At 39.0% G+C, this 9,553-nt stretch overlaps 1 non-coding gene across 1 annotated transcript; it reads left to right on the forward strand.

Annotated features, from left to right (window-relative positions):
• Positions 1-8,986: 8,986 nt before the first annotated feature.
• Positions 8,987-9,093, forward strand: LOC112299959 (U6 spliceosomal RNA). Its single transcript, XR_002974334.1, has one exon. It is a non-coding gene; the product is annotated as a U6 spliceosomal RNA (small nuclear RNA).
• The last annotated feature ends 460 nt before the right edge of the window (positions 9,094-9,553 follow it).

Genomic DNA, 9,553 nt, shown 5'->3' on the forward strand with positions numbered 1-9,553 from the left:
TAATCTTTGCATATTACTAAAGCTATGTATTCTCACACACAACAAAGTCAAATATAAATTGTGTTATTTTTCAGCTATATGTGTTTGTATGTGTGTGTACATACATACATACCCATTCTTAGAAAAACAGCGATTGTAACATGTGAAATGTTAAGAGAATTCTCTGGTATTTCCCAAGAAAGCTAGTCAAAAGGATAATGAAAGGAGAACAAAACCTGACTTAAACCACTTTGCTAGGGCAAAAAGCTAATGAAAATTCTTGTGGCCACCTGTTTGAAATCCAAAGAGAACGCCATACCTGTATTATGCCTTTAGATGTACCTTGGGGCCAAGTCTTCTCTAATGCCTGAGTGCCTTGAATGAAAGCTGGCCATCTAATTCAGTTACAGGCACAATTTCAAATCCATTACATTTTCAGTGGTCAAAACCCAGATTGCACTCTTGTCACAATGATACCTGTGCTCCAAAACTGCTTATTTTTGGACAAAATGTCGATAAAAGCAACCAGAAATAAAAACTATCCCAATTCCCAAGCATCCCATTTGCCTCCATATATTCTGACTTCCTCCTGTTAAAATGACTGAGCTATTCCACTTCCTATCGCAGCCCACCCATTCTAGTTGTGCACCAGATCTCTTCTTTTCAAAGATTTTTGATTGTTGCAATTATTCTCTTTCCTGAATCAATACTACCTTCCTTTTTACTGTTTATTCCCATTATACAAACATGTTATAACCTTTCCTGACAAAAAATCCCTCCCTAGACCCCCACATTTCTCTCTATTGGTCATTTTCTTTGCTTGTTCTTCTATAGAATCTTCTCCACAAATAACTGCCCTTTTTACTTTCTCATGTTTCTCACCTTCCATCGTCCCCTTGACTTCGTTCAATCAGCTTTCTTTCCCTCTATAACCCCAGTCCACTCTGGTGGATGTCTCCACATCTTGCCAGGGACATTTGAGACAGTTGATCACCCCATCCTTCTTAAAATACTTTCTTTATATGACATGCTCAACACCACATTTTCCTGGTATTTATTCTACTCAACTGACCACTACATTCCTAGTCTTTGATTAAACTTCTTCATTTACCTGATCTTTAAATAGAATAATCCAGGACTCCGTTTTCTTATATCATATCTATCTGCACTCACTTTCTAGGTAACCTCACCCAGATCCATGACTTTAAATAGCATCTCTACATCAACGATTACCAAATGCGCATCCTGTTCCAGTGTCTCTTTGTAAGCCATGGATTCATACAGTCAATGACTTTTTTGACACTCCGTATTTTCCACCTACCCTCCAAATTTGCCCCCTCCTAATATTCTCCAATTCATTAAATAAAACAACAATTCCAAAAGCAGTTCAGAAAAACGAAAGAATAATCTTGGACATTTCTCTTTCCAGTGGAGCTTTTCCTAGTCCATCAGCAATTATTGCTGGTTCCACTTTAGACATATCCAAATCCACCACTTACTGCCACTATCTCTTACTCTCTAGTCCAAGCCATCACAACCACTCACAGAGAGTCCCTACTAGGTCTTTACTCCTCCTATTGTTTTTTGTTTCACAAATTTTTTTAAATGCATCACATCATATCATGTCTTTGCTTAAAATACTGTAATGTCTTCCAACTAGAATTAGAACAAAATCCGAAGTGCTTGCCATTGCGAGGAAGCTCTGTATGATCTGGCCTCTATCTATCCCTTTGACCTCACCCCCTACATCTTTTCCAGTTTGTTCTTCTCTATCCACATCGATCTTGCTGCTTTTCCAGTGCTCTCATGACCGAGCACTTGCCCTTGCCTGCCTCTCTGCCTGAATACTTATTCCCCACATGTTCACATGGCTTACTTCACTTAGGTGTCTGCCCAGTGCTGCCACCTTTTCAGAGAGCCTTTCTCTAACCAAGTGGTGAGAAAACCCTGAGTTTTCAATTCTTTACATGTGATACCTTGTTTAAATCATATAACCCTTTTGGGATTCAATTTCCTCATTGTATTAGTTATCTATTGTTGCAAAACAAATGGTATGGACTAAATGTTTACCATCTCCCCAAAATTCATATATTGATTTTCTAACCCCCAACACGATGGTTAGGAGGTGGGGTCTTTGGAATTAATTAGCACCCTTATAAAAGAGGCCCAGAAATATCCCTTGCTGTCTATGAACCAACAGTGGGTTCTCACCAGACATGAAGTCTTCTAACACCCAGAGCTTGGACCTCCCAGTCTCCAAAACTGAGAAATAAATTTTGTCGTTGATAACCTACCCAGTTGGTGGTATTAAAATGAACAAAACAACAAATTACTCTATAATGTAGCAGCTTTCAAAATGAATACTTATTATCTATTTTTTGTAACTCAGGAATCCAAGTGCAGCTTAGCTGGGTGCCACTGGCTGAGGGTGTCTCACAAGGCTACAATCAAAGTGTAAGCCAGGCTCTAGTCATCTCAAGGCTCCACTGGGTGCACTTCTAGACCACCTACAGGGCTGCTGGCAGGCCCCAGGTCCTCACTGACTATTGAAGGCAGTGCTCCTTCCCACAGGGACCTCTCGGTAGGGCAGCTCACAACGCAGAGGCTGGCCTCCTTCAGGGCAAGCCCATGAGAGAAGAAAGAGCATGCAAAGTGACAACAGTCTCTTTGTAACCTAATCCTGAAAGTGACATCTCATCACTTTTGCCATATCCTCTTCTTTAGAAATCAGTCACTAGGTTCTGCCCACACTGAAGGAAGTCAAGAGGGAAGCGTGGAGGCCATCCTGGCGGCTGCCTACCACAGGGACAAAGGGAAGTAGTGCTGCCTGACACACAAGGTGGTTGTTTATAAAAGCAAAGGAAGAACGCATTAGTACAGACTTATTTGCATACAGCCTATTCGAGTGTTTGTTGTAAACCACGGAACTAATATATAGAAGATCAACCGAATAGCTCTCTTGCAGATGAAAAAGGTTTAAAGAGAATTTCTCAGGCCACAGAAATTATTGTTAGAATTATGAGCAGAGTTCTAAAGATAAAATGCTATTCTGAGGCTTGCCCACTTATTTATGCCGTTATTTCTTTATCCCTAAGTGGTGCCAAGTAGTGTTTTTTAGTGCATCTTCCAACAAAATTGTAGATGCCAAGTATAATTACTCTAAATATTTAGAATCCTCATAGGAAAATAAATTTATTTTCAGTATTAAAAATTAACAAGCTTAGCCACAGATTTTAACTCACAAAGTTAAAATAATCATGAGCTTTAGAACACATGTGAGGCCTGAAATACTTGCTTAAAAATTAGACTAACTTTAGAAAATTAAACTATCTTATACTTTCTCATAGAAAAGTAGTTTATAGATGTTATTTTAAAAGAATGACCATTTCATTCCATAGAAATATTAAATAACCCAGACATTCTATAAATAGAGACAGAGACAGAGTTATTTTCCAAAAATGTCTATAAGATTTAAGGGCTCAGAACTTAAAAGGTCCACAGGATGATACCTAAAGATCATAAATAGGATACTTTATTCAAAATCCACCACATTTTTTCTCTGTGGCATAAAACAATTCAATAAATATGTGGTAGCCTACAGGGTGCAAAACATACTTGCAGAAAAATGATTAATAGTAAAAAAAAAAAGACAAGAATGCTGCTCTACTAACTCTAAACTCAAAACCTGGTCAAAAAGATAAAACATAATTGCATACATGAGTAAATGAACAAAAGGCCAATGTTCAGTTAGGTCACCCTACCCCTCAGGATCTCTCTAAGATTAGCTTGAACCCTCATTTCTCCTTCGCTGGGAAGATTAATTCCCTCTAATTTCTGAAAAGTCCCAGCTATTTCTTCCAGTTTCTCTGGCTCTGATTTCTCCCTCATTCTTCGTCCTCCAGTTTCTGTTCAGCTTCTGATGCTAGCTGTTCCTTTGCCTTCTCTGCTCCACTTTAACCTCAACACAGGCCTCCACTGAGTTCATTTGATTTCCACAAAAAGGTGTTTACATTAGGCCTTTGTGTGTGTACCAGGCTGCACTGACTAGGTGAGGAGAAGAAAGAAGTTTCTATCACAAATGACACTCAGTTCAGTCTCAAACTTCCCGCCAGTGGCCAGCAGCCCCCCATGTTGTGGGGCTCTCTGCTCCTCTCCTCAGCGTCCCCTCTCTAACACCTCCAATTTTGTTTCATTTTCATTTTTCCTTTGTCCTTCGGTAACATTTATTTTCATAGTCTTATGTTCTCTCCTCAAGCAGACACGAAAGTATTTCCTTAACAAGAGACAGTCTTTTCCCTGAGAAAAAAAATAACTAACTTTTTTGATGATATTTAAATTTATTGTTTTCTGTTAATTCTAAACTTCAGGTCACTCTTTTTTGTCTGATAGCTTTTGGTCATTTTCTAATTGAAGATTCACACTCTTCAATTCTGTGTCTACATTAGAAAGTAGTGCTTAAACTTCAGCACGATAAGGATCACTGAGGTTTTGGGTTAAAAATACAAATTCCTGATTCTCACTTTGATCCTCTGAAGCAGGAGCTGTGCAGTGGATCTCAGATGCTGTAAGCATCACCTTGGGAGATCCTGACGTAGGTGGTCCATAAGACACACGTTAAGAAACACTGATCTTGTCCGCTGATGAAAGCATTAAGCAGCATTGACTTACTTCTCACCATGAACATCTGTCTCCTCAGATTTAAAATAATTCATAGCAATTTCTTCCCAAAGTTATGCAGCCTTTAAAATGATAAAAATTGGTAAAGACAAATCACTTGTAATTTTTACTGGAGGTTGGAGGTGGGAAAGACAAATTTAGGCACAGATGTATACACAAGAATGAAAGGCCTCTGTAGGCAGAGATTTTTGTCTTTATTTCACTGCTGAATTTTTAGCACCTTGACCAGGGTCTAGACATGGTAGATCTTAACACACATAAGAATGTTAAATACTCTAGCAATCAATTATGGAAGCAAAAAGAAAAGTTCTGAGGTTACTGTATTACATTTTTTTCAGGTATTCAAGATCCAAAGACATTGGAAACTGAACGTAGAATGTGAAAAACCAAGTAGCAAAGTGTTTAAAATCAAGCTACTCTCTTAATTGTTAGGGAAGGAAAACATTCAAGGCTAAGTTCAAACAAGAAAAAAGCCCCATTGATTTCTCCAGGATATCATCACATACACATGAAAATAATCTCCTTATTACTAGGAGAAACGAATTACTGGAACGTACCTGAGAAAACTGAATTTCCAACTAGATCAGACTCTTCTGGGAAAACCGACTTTTAAATTGGTTTGTACTCTCAGTGTGTTCCTTGTAAAAATCTGATGTCATCCTTCAAAGGCAACTTTCCAGAGGCCAACACCACTGCATTCCCTCTTCATTTAATTTTCAAAGTGTTTGTTAGAGCGGAGGCCTTATGAAGAACGTCTCTCTCTTAAGAAAGTTTAAACATATGGGGATAGAGATTTCATCTTATAACAACAACACAAAAATCAGACTCTGATAGCATCCTCTGTTCAGAAATTAGTTTATGAAGCAAAAAATTGACAATCTAAAATATTTCTCTACTACTAGCAACACTGTAAACACTTGGTAGGACAAATGTAACCTTTGAGAGACATCAGCTACTCACAACAAGAGGACTCTGCATTATACAAATATCCTGGTAGAGACACGTGACCTATGTGGCCAGTTTCTGTATTTTGATTGTGCTGTGTGTATTGTAAGTCAATGGATTTTGCTCCAGTCCTTGCTCCTTTGACCTTTTAGAGTCTTACTGAGACTCCAAAAGCAGCAACCAAAAGCATAGTGTTCCATTTTGGAAGCATTCAGAAAGCAAGGCACTCTGGCTAAATTTAGTTGTAGCATTCAGAATTTAAAACCACATCTGGCCATCTTTCTAGGAGAAACATAGTCACTCACTTTTGATTTAAATAAATCAGTCAAATAATAGTTGCTTCTGAGTTTACCCATGCTTGAGGAAAAGGGAAGCGGGTGCCGGGGAGGGCAATAACAAAACGGACCGTGTCAGGCCTTTTAATGGTTGCAACTTGGGCATGCTCATTTTGTAGGCCACCAAACAATGGAAACTTTGTGTTCATTTAAAATGATTCTGGCTCAGAAAATGCAGATTATAATGAAAACTGAGGCAACAAAATTAGAAGCTGAAAGCATTGAGAATTGCTCATGTTGAAGAAATACTGCCTGTGTTATCAAGAATTATATTTGACACAAACTTCAGAAAATAATTGAAAGTTAGTATGAACAAGGAGAATCAATCTTGAAAGCAGTATTTCATATCCTAATGACAACATGGGGAATATCGTGTATCTTTAAGAATTCAAACTTTGCTCACTTTAGCAATAGCCCTGATTTTAAGTCATATATTATTTATAGCACTTAGTCACAAATCTTTTTTCTAGGTAACAAAATTTAAAAGAGCACATGAAGTCACAGAAATTCGGTTCTTTGGCTCCACAAAGTTAAATTAAGTTCTGACTATGAGAAACTACCAGGTCAGAGACTAGATGTGATTTAGAAGTTTGAGCCTAACCCAAGCGTAATCTGGCTTTGTGCATTACAAAACTAGATTTTGAAAAGCAGCTATTATTTTATTTTATTGTGGCAAGAACACTTAACATAAGATATAACTTCTTAACAAAGAAGTTATACTGTTAAGTGTACAATACAGTACTGTAGACTATAGATACAATGTTGTGCAGCCTAATCCTATAATTTACCTATTGCGCCTCACTGAAACTTTGTGCCTATTAATTAGTAATTCCTATTTCCTCTTCCCTCCAGCCCCTGGAAACCACCATTGCACTCTTTAATTCTGTGAAATTGACTGTTTTAGGTATCTCATGTAACTGGAATCATGCAGCATTTGTCTTTCTGTGACTGACTTACTCCACTTCGAGTGATGTCCTCAAGTTTCATCCGTGTTCTAGCATGTCGCAGAATTTCCTTCTTTTTAAGGCCAAATAGTATTGCACTGTATGTATATGCCACATTTTCTAAAAAAAAAAAAATAAGTAAATAAAAAAGTTTTCTCAGAATTTATAACATTGTACATGAAGAGAAAAGCCAGGCTGGTGTCTTGGATGCTGAGGTTGTCTGCGGACCTCAGCACTTAGCTGTCAGTGTTTGAGCCAGCGGTGTCGGAACTCAGTGTGTGCGGAGCGGATTAAGAAAAAGGGCTATGAAAGTCGCTGCCTACTTCTCCCCTCCTCCCCACTTGCCCTTGTGGATCTCACCTTACCCATGGAGATCTAACCTCACTGTGGGGTAGTGGCTGTGGATGGTCACATCTGCTGGACGCGGAGAAACTCGGGGAAGGAGTGTGGGAAGGAAGCCTGGGAGGAGCAGGCAACTCACCCAGACCAGCTTCTTTGTTGCCCGCATTGACGGGTTACACTGAGATTAAGTGTTTGCCAATTCCCTCTGCCCCGCCCCGCAACAACCATGAAATATGTCCACACAACTGCCCATAGCTCGACTTCCTCATGTGTAAATCTAAAACTTTAACTGTAATCATAGCAATTTTTAAAAATTGACCAAAATCAAGGCAGGTCAGGAGTCTTCCCAAATCACGCCCTTCCTCCCTAACTGCAGCAGAGCTCCTGAGAGATAACAGCCGAGCCCGGAGGGCTGCGCAGGAACGCCCACAAAGCGGAGTCTAAACCCAACAGGCAGAAACCTACCTTCCAAATTCTTGAGGGCTTCCTGAGTTAGATTATGTATTAATAATAAAGCCCCATCAGGGCAAACCCTGGAAATCGTTCTATCTCTCGCTGCACGGCAGGGGCGAAGATCCGAATGTAGATGCGGGCATGTTTGTAGACAGCTGAGACTGAGCTCTACATGCTGCCTTCTGGCACAGGCAGTTTTGTTTCAAGAAATGTTTTCATTTCAAAGGCATCAACCTTGGAAGTCAGAACATTTTGAGCAGGAATCCCGAGAAACTGCTCCGAAGAACATTGATGAAATCTTCTCCCATCCCCCCAAATCTTGAGTGCAGCTATAGAGAAAATGTTTGTTTGTGAAACACTTAGAAATAATTGTGAGTCCAACTCAAAACCTTTGATGAAGTGAGTCATCATTGTTTGGCATAGGAGTTCTGCACAAACAAAAATGATATGTTGATAAGAACAGGATGAGTTGGGAGAGATCGTTGGAGGCCATAAATTTTAAAAATTGGGGACAGATGTGGTCTCCCATCACTTCAAAATAGATACAATACAGCCCAAAGGTTAAGAACAAGGACTGTGGCATCAGGCCAACCTAGATACCACTTTCACCACCGTTTACTGGCTACGAGACCATGAGCAGTTTGTTGTACCTGAGTCTCAGCCTTATTATCCTTCAAATGAAAACAAGAGAATTACCTCATTGCATTCTTGTTGGATTAAGCAAGACAACACATGCTCATTATTTAGCATAATGGATTGCACATCATAAGTAAATTAATCTGGGTTTGAATCTTTTTTTTTAAGATTTTATTTATTTTTAGACAGGAGGGAAGGGAGGGAGAGAAACATCAGTGTGTGCCTGCCTCTTGCACACCCCCTACTGGGGACCTGGCCCAAAACTCAGGCATGTTCCCTGCTTGGGAATTGAACCTGGGACCTTTTGGTTCACAGGCTGGCACTCAGTCCACTGAGCCACACCAGCAAGGATATGGGTTTGAGTCTTTTTTTCAGTTGTTTCACTCTCCACCAGACAAATTAGGAAAATACAGCAATGATCATTTTGGATCAGATAATCTATCCCTATGTTCTGCCTCTGAGTATAGAATCAAAGGGTATTTTCTGGGAAAACATCATAGTCACCCCCTATCAATACCCTGATATGGAGCATTAGGAAATTGACCTAAGGATTTATTTAGTAGTAATAATGATAATCAAATGGTTTTTGCTTACCTTTTAGAGTTACTGTTTCTGTAGTTTTTTAATTCTTTATGTACATAAAGAATACATGCATTTTCTTAAAAATGCATATTGGCGCTCACTTTGGCAGCACATATACTAAAATTAGGACAATGCAGAAAATATCAGCATGACACCTGCTCAGTGATGACATGTGACCTCATATACTGGTCTATATTTTCATGAAAAGAGTTCTGGATATGGGTGGTGGTGACAGTTGTACAATATGAATGTGCTCACCACTGATCTGTTCATTAGGAAATGGTTAACGTCGCAAATTTTATGTTATGCGCACTTCACTACCATACAAAAATTAGGAGAAATGTAAGAGGACCATGAGTTCTTAAAATGCTGGTCCTTGACAACAGTTTTATATATTCAAATGGTCACATAATAGCTAAATTGATAGTCCTTTTGTACTCAGCAAAGCAGAGGCAAACACAGCATTAAAATTCTGAAAATTACAATCTGAAGAGACGGACTAGAGCAAGCTGGTTTTTGTTTATATATTTATGCCTACTACATAACAGCTCAGAAGAATAAGTTTGTAGAATCCCTTGTTATTACTGAATTTTCCACTGTTGTATTTTTTCTACTTATAGAGAGATCAACTGGGCTGGGGAGAGTAATCAAAACACAATC

The sequence above is a fragment of the Desmodus rotundus genome, chromosome 6, assembly GCF_022682495.2.
Source record: "Desmodus rotundus isolate HL8 chromosome 6, HLdesRot8A.1, whole genome shotgun sequence".
Classification (NCBI taxonomy): Eukaryota; Metazoa; Chordata; class Mammalia; order Chiroptera; family Phyllostomidae; genus Desmodus; species Desmodus rotundus.